The sequence below is a fragment of the Hipposideros armiger genome, unplaced genomic scaffold (assembly GCF_001890085.2).
Source record: "Hipposideros armiger isolate ML-2016 unplaced genomic scaffold, ASM189008v1 scaffold_37, whole genome shotgun sequence".
Classification (NCBI taxonomy): Eukaryota; Metazoa; Chordata; class Mammalia; order Chiroptera; family Hipposideridae; genus Hipposideros; species Hipposideros armiger.
In genome coordinates, this window is record NW_017731387.1 from 3,894,823 (window position 1) to 3,912,716 (window position 17,894).

Below are 17,894 nucleotides of genomic sequence, written 5' to 3' on the forward strand. Positions count from 1 at the left end.
CCGCCCCCGCGCAGCACTTACGGTCCCGCCGCCGCCGCCGCCGCCTCCAGTTAATAAAAATAACGCCGTCCTCTCCACAATGGAATTAAAAGCCTCCCCCGCACTGCGCAGGCGCGGCGCGGGGCCTGCTGGGAACTCTCCGGCCCGGCCCGAGGGGAGCGCTGCGCGGCCAGCGCGCAGGCGCCGCAGCTTCCGCCCGGCTCGCCTGTCAATCACCGGGGCGGTTGGGCGGAGGGGCGGGGCTGGGCTGGAGGGGCGGGGCCTCGGGGCCCCTCAAAATCCAGGCTTCCGCAGCGGCCAGGCGTGATTGGCGGGCCCCCGTGAAGGAGCTGGACGCGGCGAGGGCCTCCGCTGCCGAGGCGCGCTGGAGGTGGACCCGCGGCGGCGGGAAGTTCTGCGGGAGGGGGCTGGAGGCCTGGGGGGGAAACTGAGGCCTGCATGGTGGGGCTCCCTCCGCTTGACGATTTGCCTCGAGATCCAGACCCACAAGTGCCTCCCGTAGGGCACTTTTGATTCCACCCAGAAACCTTCAACTGCAAATGCCCAGCATTTAGTAAAACACATTGCTTCTGTTCTCTCTCTCTTTCCGTGCGGCAACACTTCCATAATGGGCCCACATGCTTTGTTTTTACAGGAGGAGCCTATTTGGAAACCGCAATACAAGTACCGTTGCAAGGAAGAAAAAAAAAATTTTTGTCTGGCTGCCAACCTACCTGAAGGCTACTGGAAAAGGAAAGCTGTCATCCAGGTGCGGCAGCCCTGTAAAACACGCCCACACGCGCGTTCATCATCATCAGGTGGTGTTTAAATGCCCACACCTCCGCGGTCTGGCTGATGAGCCCGTGGGCCAGGTTGCACTGCTGCCTGGCACCTCAGGTGACTGGTGAAGAATGGACTGCCGGTCCCTCCTAAGGTCTCCGCTAGGACCCCCTTTGCCAGTCCCCAGTACAGAACCCTGAGGAACGCATGCACAATTGGCAATATGACCAGGCAGCATCTCAAAATCAAAGTTAGAGCAGCAAAAATCAAACGAGTATTTTGGTCAGTGCCTAATGCACGCAGGGCACTCATTTTCTTACTAAGCGTGCCAAAATCTAAACCAGCAACTTTCCTGACAAAGAGTATAAATCACGGACATCTTTTCATAAAAGAACGGACAATAATTTATTTACGTAGCATGTTCTTCTTATGGAAATCATAAGTCCACTTTCTCACAATATTTCTAGCTAAATAATGTCTCATAATTCCATAATAGCTGCCTTCCCTGAGAAATTTCACCATTGAAACCATAAAGATTATTAACAAACCCTTATGGGCCTCTCAGCCTGCTTGGAAACTTGAAAGCCAATATTTAATGAGCATTTTGAGATAAGAAATATTAGTATTTTTTAACTCCCGTAGCTGCCTGTAAGCATTCTGCCACTAAAACTTTAAACCTCTCAAGTACAGTTAAGTGTTAAAAGAAAGACTGAAAATTCAAAAACTTAAGGCAGGGGTAAAATATTAGCCAATGCCTATGAGAAATGAGGCTGTCCGCTTATTCAGGTTGTCAGTGTTGAATGGTAAGCTGGGATGCATATAAGCTAGTCCAAGCATGAAGGGCAGTAGGACACTCATATGAAAAGCCAAGTTTGTTCCTCAGTTATCAAGATAAGAAACCTGTCATTTCTCTCATTCACTCTGCCAGCCTTGAGCTACTCCAAGCGGACTTACCTCTGTGCTGTACACCCCATATATCAGGAAGATGAAGAGACCCTGTAAAATAAAACGGAGGGAAAAAGCTGTTAACGCTAATCATTTCAGCAGTAGAAATACCTGAAATAAACTTTCCTGGGAACAGACAAAAGAAGACACACTTCATCAAGGTCAATTTATTTTCCTATTTTTCAACATTAGAAGCGGCACCTTGAGCATTTATAAGATAACATACTCGCACATCACTAAGAGTGCTGGTGTGATTCAATTCTTTAGAAATAGGAACTAAAAGTCCCATCCCAGGTACATAGAATGTTAATTAGAAAAATCAGCGTGTGCCAGTCTCTGAAAGATAACTGGGTCATAAAAAAAAAAATTAAACTCAGAATCATGTCATCAAAAGTAATAGAGCATTGGTATACTAAGCATTGGTATTTCTAAGCACTGTTTTAGGCTGCAGCAATTAGAATATGTTTGTTACAGTCTTCAAAGGGGTAAAGTTTTTAAAAAATATTAAAGTACAAAACAGCTAAAAGGATAAACTTAGAGTAATAAGTATAAATAGTTCTAAAATAATTTAAAATATCAGTTCAAGCTAAGATAAATTTCACATTATCAGCTGTTGTAAAACTGCATGCATTTATTCTATCCTATATATAAGCTCCAAAAATCTGCTATGTATGTATTACTTCTTAGCTTTAGACAGTAATTAATTGTAAAATATAAATTAAACCTCATTCTGAAATCTAAAATCTTAATTTTTTAAAGTAAATAAAACTCTTATGGTTTAAGCTTATTTCAGATAATAGAGGGCACAAAATTTTCTGTGGGTTTCTTCCTTACAGAGGAGACAAAAAAATCTGCATTGTACTATTCTTGTTAGGTACTAATAAACCAAATATTAAATAGGATCTCGACTAAAATCTGGAAATGGTTCAAATAGTGAATATGACCCTTTGAAAAGGAACATATCACAGGAATATTTTTATACTTATTTTAACTCTGACTCCTTACATCTTACAGACAATGGAAACAATCCTAGAATAAGGAGGTTGAATAAACAGAAACAAGATTTGTTCTTGTTAGTTTCTTTTTTAATAAAGCTCTTTTTTTTTTTTAAGAACGATTTTAGGTTGACAGAAAACTTGAGAAGATAGTACTGAGAGTTCACATGGATCCCACATCCCGTATTAGCAACACTGTGTAATAGTATGGTAAATTTGCTCTGATTACTCATAGTTTTCAATACTGCGATCTGTATAATTTTAGAAACTAAAACTGTTGCAGCACATGCATGGGATTAATAAGGAAGATTAACAAAGAGTTTTCAAACAACCGAAAATTTGGGTCATAACCTTTTGAAAATTCAAGTATAGTGACAGTATTGTCATTGTGTACATGTAATGTCCCAGAGCTCAAGACCAACACCCTATTCCATCCTTCAAGTGGCCTTTGTCCAGATCCACAAAGTGTACAGTGAGTTCCAGTTGCTTACGTGGGTCTCATTTTACAGATGACTTGATTGTCCCTGTTCTAGATCATTCAGGAAACAAATATGTCTTCTCTGACTTATGAAAAAGCTATACGTTAATCAGCAGTTCTCCTTCCTATAGTAATTGCTAAGTCTGTTTTGTCTTGGGTTACCTTGATGTAAAATTAAGAGAGGTCACTCAAATTTTAATTCTGATTATGAGATAGGAGGAGTGTTTTGCTTTGTGCAGGAGGCGATCCCTGACTAAATACAATTTCCTGTATATTGAACAATATGTGCTATGCTTTCTAGATGTTCAGAAACTCAACCGTTTGCATGAAACCTGTATGATGCTTTGAAAATCAAAATAAGGCGTGTCACCACTTCCAGAATTTATCTACTTTGTAAATTTAGTTTTCTCTACAAGAGAAGAGAGTTCTTTAAAAATCACATTTGCCCCCATGTCTTGGTAAAGTGAGAATATGGCGCATGTCTTAATATTTTTAGTTACTGCACTTCTGTGTTACTTGCTCTACATTTTAAATTTTAATATATTTAACCCTTTAAAGTAATGGGAAATGACGGACAACAAACATCTCCCTTTTGAAAAAAAGGATTTAGACGGAAACATGGTTTTAAATGAAGGCAGCTCCAATCGCAACAGTTTGTCCTTTCTCCTTTTTCGCCAGCAGAAGCACACTTGCAAGCATCAACAGCAAGCCCCAGAGTGATGACATCGAAAGACCCTGAGAAGGGCTGAGACCCGAAACCACCCCAGGGAGTCTCTGCCCTCCTTTCGCTCGTGCTGCCTCCCTGATGCCACCACAACTGGTGGAAAGGTAAAACATTAATAATAATTCCTTGAACTGTATGCTTCACACATGACTACTTTTTCCCCCCGCTGGTTTTACTGACAGTGTAATGATTTGGATTGAACTGTACAGAAGTTCGTAACCCCTCACTGCTGAGGAGACACCTCATTCTCTCCATTCCCAAAGGGAAGAAGGATCAAAACGGAAACAGCGAAACAAAAATCGGAAGCCACCGCTGTGAGCCACTTTTAAATTCCTGCAGAGAGATTACCTCCAACAACAGCCGGAAGGAACCAACTGCCAAATTTCAACTGGCACCGAGGTTTCTGGAACCCCTTAGCCCAACATTCTGTCCTGTGAAAGCATGCCCCGCTTGTGAGATGCGCGGCCCCCACCCCGGTCCGCTACGGTGTCTGCTGGGCCACCACAGACATAGTCACACATCCTACTTAGGGTGTATTCATTGAGGTACCAATTGTGCAGGTTTCACTCACAGTCCGAGTACCAGGAAGTACCCCGTGCGGCTGCATTCCTGTCGCATGTGTGCACTTTATGAGGAGTCAGGACCAGCAAAGGAACGCCAGGATATTACATCGGATACTGTGCAGGAGTTAAAAATAGAAACCTAAGGGGGGATATCATACTCTTTGGTTTCCTTCTCGTTTATCTGTGAACCTTTAAAAACTGAGGCAGCTTTGTACATGGCTTCCCCATTCCGGAAGTCCACTGAACACTGTCTGCCAGTAGTTTCAACAGCTGCCATCCAGGCCTTATTTTTATATTGATCATTCTGTTCTTTCTCAGCACTGTGTGGCTGCTATGAAGTCAGTCTTCTTCTAAGTGGTGGCTTGTTCTTTCCTGGAGAGACAGAGGACAGGAAAGTACCCCCGAACCCAAGACACTGTCTACGCAAGAGTCAGAATAACATCAACAATGCTGCTATACGGCAGCCCTCTCAAAGCACCCTCATTTACGTTTGTTCCTCCCTGCAGCACTGCGGAGGAGGCAGCGTGCATACTGGTAGCTTTACTTTATAAAGGGGGGTTTTGAGGCTTGCTCCAGGCGCCACGATGCTGACACGTCAGCCAGCCGAGACTTAGCGTTCTGACTCCTAATAGAATCTTTTATTCTATTATCACGCTGCCTAAATAGACACCTTCCTAACTCGTAAGTCATCAGCTGCAAGATAACGCACTTGGGGAGAACAGACCTCGCCAAAGCTGAGGCTGGTTGGAAGCGTGTTGCAGCTCGAGGAGCTCACAAGGTCAGGGCCTCAGCCTCCAATAATCCGGGTCCTCTTCCAATCGGGGAAGGCTTCGCAAGTACAGGAGCGAAAATGCTTCCAGCAGTGACGTGCCAGGTTCTGCCTTTTGTGCTTTTCCTTACAAATCCTTGTACCCTTGCTAGTTGCTGGGAAACATACCTTTCCCATCACAGGCTGCTAGGTAACCGCATAGTCAGATATTCTTCTCATTATCATCATTTCCTGAACTTCTCTGAATGTATGGCACTCTGCCGTGCGCTGTATTTATTTTTAAACCATGCTCCCACCCACCTTCTGTGCACAAGTCCCGTGTGGGGGCCTAAATCCCACAGAAACACACTCGCTGCTGTGCCAGAGGGTGTGTATTTGAGGTCGCTGCTGCCACCCGTGTGTAGTGGCGAAGAACCGGAAGCCACCTGCGTGACCTCTGACACGGGAATGGGTGAATGAGTGGTGCAGCTCCATCCGTCAGGGTCCCCGGCAGCTGGAAAGGCGAGTGAGAGCTGTGTGTTAGCCTGGAGAGATCGCCATGTGTGTTAAATGAGAACAGCAAGAGGAAAAGGCACGTGGGATGTATGTTCTCATTTTTGCAAAACAAATAACCAAGCCCTCTCTTCCCACCCCCCCACCCCCGCAAATATCACTGATCAGACAGGAGAAAGGTATGGAAACATGCACACCAAACTGTTGTCACTGGTCCCCTAGCGGAAAGACTGAGAGGGAGAGAAGTCAGAAACGAGTGAAGCAAAAGCAAACGGGAACGTCAGGATATTACAGACATAAGAGGTGGGGTATGCACCACGGGGCGCGTTACCATGGATACAGGAAACAGAACCTGCACACGGGTCGGATCCAAGTATCAGATGGACAGATGAAATATTCATTTGATTTGGGTATAAAATTCTAGGGGTTTTTCTCCATCCCTATTACTTTAATATAAAGACTACAATAAATTCAAACAAATAAGGTGTAAATAGGTTTGTTCAAGGTGCAGTTATTTTTTAAATGGGTTAATATTTTTAAAATAAATGTATATGCATTTTGATTAGTAGACCAAAAGAAACGTTAAGTTTACACACTAGAACAAATCATCAGTTTATCCAGGGAAAGAGGGTGGATGGTGGAAGGGGAGCTAAAATCTATTAAGTGACTGCCTCTTTTGTGTTACTCATTTGATTTAGTCCTTTTCTGAAGATCTGACTTTCGAAGGGGTAGGAAGAGTGACCAGGAGACTCCTGGCATTTCAGAGACTCTGAAAAAGTGCAGCTTTTGAGACCACAGAGCTCTCCAGGGGACCTGCCGGGAGCTGGAGTTGCTAGAGCCAGTGGTTTCCAGGTGGGAGAGGGAAGGTGGTGAATGACACCAGAGGGGCAGCAGGACCAGGTCATGAAGGGCCGTCCCTGTCAGGCCAAGGAGTTCCCCTCATCTTCTCTGGGACAGGGGGATCACTGAAGAGTTTTCATCAGGAAAGTGAGGTCGTGAGATGTTTTTTTCAGTAACCGTAGCAGCCATGAGGGAGACGGCTAGCGGCTGGGCAACCAGATAGGAAGTTCCTGTCGGGGTGAGAGACCGAAACGAAGGAGACGGCCGTGAGGACTGAGATGTGGATGCTGATGGACGTGGCGGGACAGGGCGAGAGCCGAGTTACAGGTGATTCTTAGAGTCCTGGCTTCAGTGACGGCTGGGAGGCGGTACCCTCTCCTAAGATAGGGCATTAAATGGAAAGAGGGCGTGTGTGCTGGGGAGAATAATACATTCAGAAGTTTATACACGTGGAGCGGGAGTGTGGCCCAGGGAGCACCGGACTCAGGCGTCTGGGTCTTAGGCCTCTGTCTGGAACAGAGACTGGATCCGGGAATCGCCGGGGGGTGGGGTGGGGGGGTGGGGGGTGGAAGTCAAAGCCATGAACTAGGAAGTGTGCAGAGTAAATAGAGGACATGGCCTGGACAGAGTTCTGGGAAGCGTCTCCTCTGACTCAGATGAGCAGGAAGAAAAGACCAATGCAAGAGGAGTCAGAGAGGGCGTTTTCACGGACGCCAGGGGACCAGCGTCTCCAGGAGGAAGGAATGACTGTGGCAAACGTGGACTCAAGGCGGGTGGCCTGGGTTCCAGTCCTAGCTCTCTCTCTAATCACTAGGTGTTTCTGTCCTTCACCTTCATCCTGTATAAAACGCACACAATCACTGTGCCTCTCTCATAGGGAGCTGTGGGAATGAAATAAATTAATATGTGTAAAGTGCTTAGAACCATGCCTGGCGTGAAGTCATCGCTGTATGTGCTCCATCAGTTGTCACCGTTAGGTCAGATAAGAGAGGACGGAAAATGCCATTGCATTTGGGAGTTACTCATTCACTCCATGTACATCTGAGTACCTGGTCTACGTCAGGCACCGAGGAACACGGTCACGAACAAAACGCCGCCCTTGCCCTTTATGGAGCTCGCGTTCTGTGAATAGTTGCACTTGGATGCGCGCTGTGTGCACTGTTCCATCACCTGACGAGCATCACCTCGCTTGTGCCTGGCAGTCACCACACGAGGTGAGGTTCCATTCTCGCATCTATTGTCCAGACAGGAACAGGGGCTCAGCACGGTCCCAGAGCCGCGAGGCGCAGGAGCAGGATCTGGCTCTGGAGGACACCTCCCCACCCTCTAAATCATGTTGTCCCCTCAAGTGACCCCTCAGTACAGTGGTTTAGAAGCCTGGGGGAGGGGGGAGGGGCTACATCAAGAGTGCAGTAAGCACAGCCCCGTAAGCACAGCCCCGAATGGGAGACAGTTAGTGGGGAGAGGCAGAAAGCGTTCCCACAGAGAGCCACACTCACAAAGGCCAGGCAAGGGATCTGTGGTGGATGCTCTCGTGTGGATGAGTAAGGGATGCTGGAGGCCTGCACAGCAGGCATTCTTTGGTCAGGCCATTCCCAAGTTCCCAAGTGCATTCCCACTCTTCTTTTGCAATAAGCTGGGTGGCAGAGACCCAGGTCTCTACACGGTGCCTGCAGGGTATTTATTTGGTATTTATGGAAGTAAGGTCAGTGTTATTTAAATGTCAGCTCCACATGTGGTGGAACCTCCTTCTATGACGGAAGTTGAGGTGATAACCCCTATTCTCCACGATTTAAGATCAGTAAAGGCTGCCACTGGGAGGTCGGAATCTCCTGGTAACTGTGAAACATCTAAAGAGAGGCCTCACCTGGGCCAGGTCTGTTTCTCAATCAGCAGGTCCCAGGGATCTGCATTTTTACACTCCCTCCAGCTGTCCTAATAATGCAGGACAAAGTTTAAGAGTTAATTCCAGCTCCACCAGCTCTAGTCTGTGGCCTGGGGCAAATTAATCTATCAGTGCTTCCCTTTCCTCCTTGGAAACAGAGATAATAATAGTACCTACCTCAGAGGTTTGTTGGGAGGAGCAAATGAGCTAAATGTTTAACCCAATACCTGGCTCAAAACAAGCCTTCAGTAATACTCGTGATGTGACATAAACACATCACTTTTTAAGGGATAGTCAGCAAATAAGAGTCTATAACTTTAGGGAGGTTCAAATTAGCCTCATTTGAAGACGAAATAAATTCAATATCGCATTGATTTTGGGTTGTAACCAAAAGGCTGTAGGAGGCCAATACATTAGGAAGAATTCCTGGACAGAATTTAAAGAGTTTTGGCAACACAAATTTTTTTCTATAGCTTTTATTAAGACAATTGGCCAGATATGACAGATGGCATACCACATATAGGGGTTACCATTTTGCAGATCTATGCTATAAGGATTTCAGATTTTAGTTTAAATAGTATATGAATCAGGCCCCTTCGGTTGCAAATGACAGAAACCCAACTCAAACCAGATGAAAAAAGTAAAGGGGAGATTTGTTGAAAGGATACTGGCGTAGCTATCAGGATTGAACAAACAGTTGAATAAGTAAATCTAGGAACGGCCAGAAGAGGAGTGAACAAAGAATTCTCTGTTCGCTCTCAGCCATTCTCCAGTTCATTTTTTTCTGGTGGGAGGGGTAGCACCCAGCAGGTCCAGGCTCTTACTGTTCCAGCTCCTATATACAAGAGGAAACGGGCTTTTCTGTCTCAGTTCTTGAGATGGGATTCTGGCCCTATTTCGATCACATGTCCCTTTATGGACCAATCCCTGTAGCCTAAAGAATGGACTGTTGTGATTGGCTCAGACTGGTTTCCACGCCTACCCCTTAACCAATCCTGTGATCAGAAAAGCAAGATCATAAAAGAAGAGGATCACTTCCATTCAGACCACTCAGCTAGAGCCAGAGGAGGGAAGGGGGACAGAAATAGTCACCTGAGGAATGTCAGCTCCCCAGTTAGTGTTTACTCCAGACATGGTCACTATCCTCAGGACTCACAGTTTAGTGGACGAACAAAACAAATACATTTGTACATAAGAAATGAAGAAAGGCTTATAAATGTGGGTTATGGTATGATGCAGTTGCACAGTTAAATATTAAAGGGTCCCTGGGGAACTGGGATTCTGAGTCTTAAAAGAGGAGAGAAAATCATAGGGACCAGCAAGACAAGGTCTTACACCCAAGAGACAAAGAATTAAACTCTTAGAAAAAAAAAGCCCTAGCTGCAGAGGGGACTGGTTAAGCCAATTGTGATAGACTGATGTGATATAACATTATGCAGACCTTAAAAATAATTTTTGCAAAATGTTTTCTTATCCTGTGGTAAGCTACTTAAGATACACGAGTGAAGAACAACAGGCTGCAAAAAGTATTATTTCAGTGATGTAAAGAAACTGCACTGAGGGCCGGCCGAGTGGCGCGTTGGTTAAGAGTTGGCTTGGGACACCAGCTCTGAGCAGCAGGGCCCCGGTTCGGATCCCACATGAGAACCAGTGACACTGCGCCCTCTACAGCTAAGATGGTGAACAGCAGCTCGACCTGGAGCTGGGCTGCCGTGCACTACCGTGAACTACCGTCCAATGGCCAGCGAGCAACTGCCTCACCGGGGAAGAGCGCAATGATAATACCAACATAGGCCAGTGAAGCAACGTCCTCCACAACTAGACTGAAGAACAAAAGGACAGCAACTTGTCTGGTCCCCTTCCCCGATTCTCCAATTAAAAAGAAAAGAAAAGAAAAAAAGAAAATGCATGGAAAGAGAAAGGAAGGAAATACTCCCAAGTATTCTTGATGATTACCCTGGATTTAGGAGATTATAATCTTTATTTTTCTTATATTAATAAATAGTTTTCAAATTTTTTTATTATCAGAAATATTTTTGAAAAAATAGATTTTAAAAGATTTTTAGTAGCATGGAACAATAAGTCTCCTAAACTGTTAAATGACCAAAAGCTACATACAAATTTGTATTATAATATAATCACTATATAAAATGCATGTAGAAAAAAATGGACAATCATATACCAAAAAGTTTAAATGTGGCTACTATGTGGTAAAATTTAAGGAAACGTCTTTTTCCTGCATTTTTAGTCTTTCTCTCTCTTGTTTCTCCAATGGGTATGGGCTTCTTTTATCATCAAAACTGCTTTCTCCCCACCCCTCCCGCCCTCCCCGCCCCTAATAATATAAAAAGAGCGCCATAAACATAAAAACCTAGTAAATCTGAAATACCTAGAGTAGCTATTCTTAATTATTTATGAACTGTATCAGTAAAAATCTAGACCTCCACTTTGATTTAAAAACCCTACACATTTCTAGGAAAGCCTTTTGAAAGAATATCTTAATATTTTAGCAGAAACAAACAACCTGTTGAGTTTCCTAGAACTTTCCAGGAGATCAGAGCTAACAACAAGTTCTACGCTTCCTGTCGTGTCTAGAAGATAATTACAGAGAGCTGACTGTCCAAGGAAAACAGGGACATTATGTGACTTTGCTGCCTGGTGACAGAACCCAGAGGAGACAAGCTGTCATCGCGAACCCAAAAGAGGCTACAGTAGCCTCTTTTGTGGAATTTGGGTAAATTGTTCTCAGCAAACAAGTTCACTGAGTAATGTCTGTTGGAAAGTTTGAAAAACAAACTAGTCTAAAAATCTTGGCCTGTTGAGCTGAATTGTGTATTTTGCCAGAGCCCACTGTAGTTCCCGGGGCCCAGAGCATCTGGACTTGCAAGCTTAGCTCCCTGGAGCTCCTGCGTCAAGGTGCTGAGCTGACCTGACACACCTTTCGGGTCGAACGTCATCAGGACCTGTGTAATTGAACACACACTGTTGAGAGCGTCCTGGGAGCCTATATCGCTGCGTGCTGAAATTGCCTTGATGTTCAACACTCATAATTCTAGTCTGTAGACTGTCCCATCACCAATTGGGGTAAAACTTGCTGAATTCTACATATACCCGCCCCCCCCCCAAAAAAAACCTTTTTGAAATAAAGAATAAGCACAAAGTTTTTAAAAGTCAACAATAAGGTGGCACAAGGCCAAGAGGTTTGGAAATCCCCCAAAGGCTAACCCTTGTCATAGCTTTTTTTTATAAGAGCCAGGACTCCTAGAGAATAGACCTGGGCGAGTTCCCTTTTCCAGCTCCTGACATTTAATTTGTTCATCTGTAAACATGTGCCTGGTACTGTAAGGTACATTTATGGAGCATGATCTCATTTTGACTTCAGTACATCCTATTTGAAAAATGGGGGAAATAAGTGACTTGTCCAATGTTAGGGAGAAAAGCAGCAGAGCCTCGGCTGTGTGGCGGCTAGTCTGGCATTTGTTCTGCCAGAGATGAATTGGCTTATTCATGTCTGCTCCTCTTTCTTTTACACTTACAGTTATCGCCTTTGCCCACTTCCTATGGCAGACGAAAAATTAATTGGTGCACTTCTCACAGAAGATGGCGTGTAAGTACAATTTCCTTCGATGGATTTAAAAACCTTATCTAACCCATCTTTAAAAGGTGAAAGTGATTAACTCTGCTGTTTCTGCCAATTATCCTGACTATTTTACTCAACAAATTTTTGGACTCAGCCTACAGTCTAATGAGAAGCTTAAGCAGCTTTCCAGAGCTGTGGGTCCACGCTAGCTTACGTCCTGATTTACTTCACCATGAGAAGTTGAGGATAACGGGGACCTTTGCAATACAACCAGACTTTCAGTTCTTGACTCCATAAACGGTAACTAAATTGTCCCTAAATCGTGAACTATTAGTCATTCTTCTTCACACTTGCTTAAATCTGGGGAAAGAACCTTCACTCCTACTGAGCATAAAATTAGGACTTATCGTAGGCTCCTCGTTATTTTAATTTACAGCTGAATTAAAAAAACGGTTATTCTATGAACTGAGTAAGCCTCAGCTTTTCTGCCGATTGCCTGGAGTGTTCTCTCCCTGGATGCTGACTTCGGAAGCAGCGGGTCCAATTTCTTAGTAGGGCAGGAAGCAGCAACTTAGCATCAAATGTATGGACAGTAAGAGCGTTGCCGTCAGTAGAAGGCCTTCGACATTAGACTAGCTGTGAAATGACTCTGATCACACTTGGAACCGCCTCTGTGGGTGACATCCTGAGCACTCCGTGAGGCCACACTCTTCAGGTCAGAGTCTTCCGTGTTACTTCAGCAACATTCTGGGCTTCTAGATAGCTCTAAAAATATTTGAAAGCATACATGCACGGACCCCTCCTCCCACACACATGGTAAGTGTGCAAGCGTGCACAGAGGCAGTTGGTGTGGCTTATGTACCTGGCTTCTAAGCTCTCGGGAAGCCCTTTCTTATACACCACACAACACCGACTGTTCGTGCACTTGACAGGGTTTCAAGGTCCCATTGACTCAATCCAGCACCCCCAAAGGCTCCCCGAGACACCTGATACGGTGAGATGGCCTCTAGAGTATATGACAGCTACTCCTCGATTCCCCGAGCTCTATTTCTGTATAACGTTAGACCACCAGAGGGCAAGATGTTTGACTGCATCACCACAGCTCCCTGTAGAAGTGCCTTCAGGGAGCAGTGACGTCATCTACGTTAATTTATAAATGCAATTTGTATTGCTGTTGAAGGTACCCATGCACAAGGTTCTCCAAGACTGTAATAAAAAACATTAACCTCCACCTCCAATTCCCCATTCCCCAGAGGAAAACGATAATTGTTTTCTTTAAGATTCTATTGGGGAATTGGGGGAGGGGAACAGCGTTGGGGAATCGGGGAAGGGGAACAGACAAGTTGCTGTCCTTTTGTTCTTCAGTCTAGTTGTGGGGGACGCCGCTTCACTGGCCCATGTTGGTATTATCATTGTGCTCTTCCCGGGTTAGGCAATCGGTCGCCGGCCACTGGACGGCCGCTCACGGCAGCTCACGGCAGCTCATGGCAGCCCAGCTCCAGGTTGAGCTGTTGTTCACCTTCTTAGCTGCAGAAGATAGGCTCTCACCAGTTGGTGAGAGCGTTCGTTCTGATGTAAATTCCTGGGAAGAAATTTGACAATATTTTTCAGACTTAATGTTCATATCCTTTGACTAACTAGTAGATGGTTAAGAGTCTGGGATTTTGCGTCAGTCAGGTACGGCTCCATATTCACCACCTATAAGTAAGTCACTTAAGCTTCAAAGGCTTAGCTCAGTGCCTGAATCTAAGTGAATAATATACAGTAAGCTCCTCTTAGCACCTTACTCTTCTGCACCAGCATGAAACAATTTATGAAAATCTGATATTGTGTTGTCCTTCACTTGAATTTCTTTTTAAAAATGAGCTCTAGCTTTTTACACCTGTGTTGGACATTAAAATTTCTTCTTTTGTGAACTATTTGTTCAGGTCCTTGAAAGTATTTCCACTGCAGCATTTGAGACCTTATTGATTTGTAAGTGTTCTTTAGATATAAAAAACCATTATACAATTCTCCATCCCAGCTTACCATTTTAAAAGTCAGATTTTAAAAGTTAAAATAGCTTTTGGAGGTTTTTTTATCCTCTATTAAACAAGTGACATATAGTCATTTTAGACTCCTTTTCTGTTGAATTCTAAATTACAAGTGAGAAAATTACTTTAAAAAGTCATTTGTAATTTTACACCCTGGGATAACCACTGGTACCAGTTTGGTGCATCCCTTTCTAGTCTTTTTTTCATACCTCAATATATACATACATTCTTTTGAAGAGGGAGGGGGAGCCCATTCTTTACTTTCTGCTTTACAGCCTGCTGTTTTCACATAACGACACATTATAAATGTATTTGCATTGTCATTAAATATAAGTTGTTTTCTTGTCATAGTTCTGTCTACATTGTATATAAAATATCAGCCTCACTTTAATAACTAGGGAAAATCCACCAATAATGAACTATACTGTATTTCTAAGGAAACAAACAAACTGATTTTGAAACAAAGAACCCTTATTAGACAAACCTGATCTTTTACAATGTTTCCTGCTGTGAAACGCAGCACGAGCAGATCTACAGAGAACTTGAGTCTCTGCCAAAAATTGATAATCCAGAAATTTCACTAACTGAGTTTGAAGGAATGCAGGATGTGATTTTTGACAAGATTTTGAATTGTGTTCTGAATGGCATTCATCAGCATATATGACAAAAATGGAATCACGTTGCAAAGTCAGATGAGTGGAAAATTGATTCTAGGGAGCATGGCCACAATCAACCAAAAGAAACAGGGTGTCCAGTCCTGCAGACCACAGTGGGACACTGTGACCCCAATCTCCATGTAACCAGGTCACTCTGCGTGTCACCACAGTCCCTGGAGTGTAGTCGTCAGGAATTGGGAAGCCAGAATTTTAAATCTTTTTTTCAAATTTCTTTTTATCTTGCTTTGGCTTTGTTTGGTTTTATGAAGTGATCCCCTTGGTATCTCACAGGACGTGAGGAAGACAGACGAGGGTCCAGACTAGTTAGTGGTGTCTGCTGGACATGATACATGCTTCACCAACTGATTCCCAAATAACCCTTTAGTAGATAAGAAAAGAGTCTCAGAGAAGCTCACAAACTTGCCCAAGGTCACAGGTTAATAGGTAACAGGCATCCAAGCCCAGGTGCAAGCTCGTTTTCTTTCTCTGAGACCACAACGCCTTCTCGTGGAATCAGATGGGAGGGTAGCGGGTCCTGGGCCCCTACTGACAATGGCCGTGCTCTTTGTAAAGAGGCGAGCACGTGCTTGGCGCTCGCGGGGATTGTACTAGGGGAGGCCAGAAGGGGGCCAGTGACTCTATATCCTAGTTATTTGTGACAGTCCCAGTTTCTGCCTCACCTCGTGAGGACTCCCTAACGTAACTGACCGTGAGCTCTGATTTTGGGTTTATCAAATCTTGTCCGCAGCAATGTAGCTCATCCTGAATAACAGACTTCATGCTAATGGCTCCTTTTTACAGCTCAGGACATTAAAGTAGGTCCAGACGAGAGGATCCCTGCGTGAAAACACAAGAGCTCCATTCGTTGGTGTCTGGGAGGAAGGTCAGACATGTCTGGAAGTGACCGAGCTATATTCAGTTGTTCCCACAAAGAACTCGTATTTGGGAGTGGAAGTGGAAGCAGAGACAATGCTGAGATTTAAGAGGACGATAATCACTGTTCCTTAAAGGGGAAAGGTTCCTCCAAGACTCTCGACGAGCACGCGCATGAGATGAGCAGAACCCCAGGTCTTGTTCCAGCAGCAGCGTGATTTTTACTTTCTTCGTTGTACTTTTACCACCCAGGGCCGAAGGGACTCTCGCTGGACACCGGACTCTCTCCCTCACCTTCCATCCTAAGCCTCTGTGGGCCTCCCCTAACCCTATGGCTTGTAAACCTGTGTGACCCTCCTGCGTGAAATTGCTCTCCCTCGACTATTGGAGGCGGTCCTCTGGCCGGAGCCCTGGTTAATGCCCAGGGGAAACCGAGTCAGTAGGACGCCATCCAATTTTGTGCAATGAAACCAATATTTTTTAAAAGCAGTGAACTGCTCTCTTTTAATCATAAAAAGCTAGTCCACAGACCGTCACCAGCCTGATCCATTCACACAGCAGGACGAGTGACCTTACACCCATGGCCAGTCCCGCCTCTGTCCTCTCAGAACCCGTGAATGGCTTCCTATCGCATTAGAATGAAACCCAGACTCCTGACCTGCCCGCCTTCCCGGCCCTGACAAGCTGCTCCAGGCTCTGTCTGCCCCTCCTCCTCTTCCCTCTGCACATCACCCTTCACCCAAACGCTCTCCTTGTCAGGGACTTCCTGTTGCCTTTGCCTCTGCCTGGTACTGCCTTCAGGTCTCAGGTTCAAGGTCACCTCCACCAAGGGGCCTTTCCTGACCTCTTGAGAACGTTCCCCATCCTGTGGCCATAATCCTCCATCACTGCATTCATCTAGGCATCCTACTTACCTCCTTATCAGCTTTGACCAGGTAGACAATGATTATAACCACCTATGTGTCTGTTCTGTTTGCTCCGAGAGGGACACCCTGTCAGTCTGGTCACTGCGACAGTGTCAGGATCTAGTACCTAGTAGGTACTCGATGAAATGCCGCTTGCATGAGCAGCAGCCTCGTAGGAGGTCGAAGCTGGCTGGGCCTGAGTGCTGAGGATGACCAGCTGTTGGTTCCATATGAAACCAACAAAACCATTCCAAAACCCTGCAGTAGCTCCGGACAACGGAGATGTTACTCTGGAGGGGACACTTGTAAATCTTAAGGGTCCTGGCAGTCAAGGGGTGTCCCTTTCCTTGTTAGGAGCCATAGCCCAAGGCTTAGAGTCAGGGTCCTCCGCTGGACATTTGGCTGAAGATCTGGCATCCAAGCTGGGCATCAAATCCTCCTCGGCCACTCTCTCCAGTATAAAGGCCGTTCTTTATACTGGATATAAAGAACAATATAGCAATATAACAGGTTAGCAGCACGATTCCGATTTCTCTCTACATCTGACGAGCGGGACCTGCTAATTATACATGTGACAGCTAGAAAATGCCTTAAATGCCACCTCCTAATGACTCTAAACCAGTCCTGCCTTTTTATTTCGCAGATGAAGAAAACGGCTCCTGCTCAGAGTGAGGTGGCATCTCCGGGACCTGACTTTTTTCCCCTGAGGACTGGTGAGGGTGAGCGTCTTTTCATGAGCTTACTGCCATTCGAATGTCTTCTTTGGAGAAAGGTCTGTTCGGATCCTTTGCCCATTATTTAAACTGGGTTATTTGTCTTTTTATTGTTGAGTTGTAAAACTTCTTTATATGGCCTAGAGAGCAGTTCTTTATATTTTCAAGTATTTTCTTCCATCCTGTGGGTTCTTTTCATTCTTTGTGGTGGTCTTTGAAGCACCAGAGATTTCAACATTGATGAAGTCCCGTTGATTTGTTGTTGTTTTTCATGCATTTGGTGTCATAGTGAAGAATCCGTTGTCAAATTCAAGGTCACAAAGATTTACTCTTATGTTTAAGAGTTTTCTGATGTTAGGTCTTTGGTCCATTTTGGGGTAATTTTTGTATACGCTCTGAGGTCAGGGTCCAACTTCACTCTTTTGCATGTAGCTATCTGAGGATTGTTTTCACCAGAGAGCAGTTTAGCTTTATAATAATAAACAGCTCGGGCCAGCCAAGTGGCGCGATGGTTACAAACTGGCTTGGGACGCCAGAGGGCCCCAGTTCGGATCCCACATATGAGGGCCAGTGACACTGCCCTCTACAGCTAAGATGCTGAACAACAGTTCAACCTGGAGCTGGGCTGCCCTGAGTCGCCGGCGACGGCGTAGCCTGCAGCCCCTGTGGCAGTGGGTTGCCATG

General features: G+C 45.0%; 1 protein-coding gene and 2 long non-coding RNA genes across 11 annotated transcripts in view; 2 read left to right on the top strand and 1 right to left on the bottom strand.

Moving 5' to 3' along the window:
* The window catches only part of ZNF281 (zinc finger protein 281), a 4,305-nt gene extending 4,077 nt beyond the window's left edge, over positions 1 to 228 (bottom strand). Inside the window, exon 1 of one of the 2 annotated variants that reach the window (XM_019638038.1) lies at positions 22 to 228. The gene's annotated coding sequence lies outside the window, so the exon portion shown is untranslated. The remainder of the gene's footprint in view (positions 1 to 21) is intronic. The other variant, XM_019638037.1, reaches the window with a different exon arrangement.
* Positions 228 to 4,906, top strand: LOC109380470 (uncharacterized). 8 transcript variants are annotated; one of them, XR_002123486.1, is made up of 5 exons: positions 228 to 370; positions 635 to 748; positions 1,688 to 1,865; positions 2,817 to 2,909; positions 3,856 to 4,906. It is a non-coding gene; the product is annotated as an uncharacterized LOC109380470 (long non-coding RNA). The 8 variants fall into 8 exon arrangements; XR_002123487.1 differs by having other exon boundaries at positions 3,859 to 4,906; XR_002123488.1 differs by lacking the exon at positions 2,817 to 2,909.
* A 1,521-nt stretch (positions 4,907 to 6,427) lies between these two features.
* Positions 6,428 to 17,647, top strand: LOC109380471 (uncharacterized). The gene is made up of 4 exons (XR_002123492.1): positions 6,428 to 6,892; positions 11,989 to 12,057; positions 15,845 to 16,027; positions 17,141 to 17,647. It is a non-coding gene; the product is annotated as an uncharacterized LOC109380471 (long non-coding RNA).
* Positions 17,648 to 17,894: the final 247 nt, after the last annotated feature.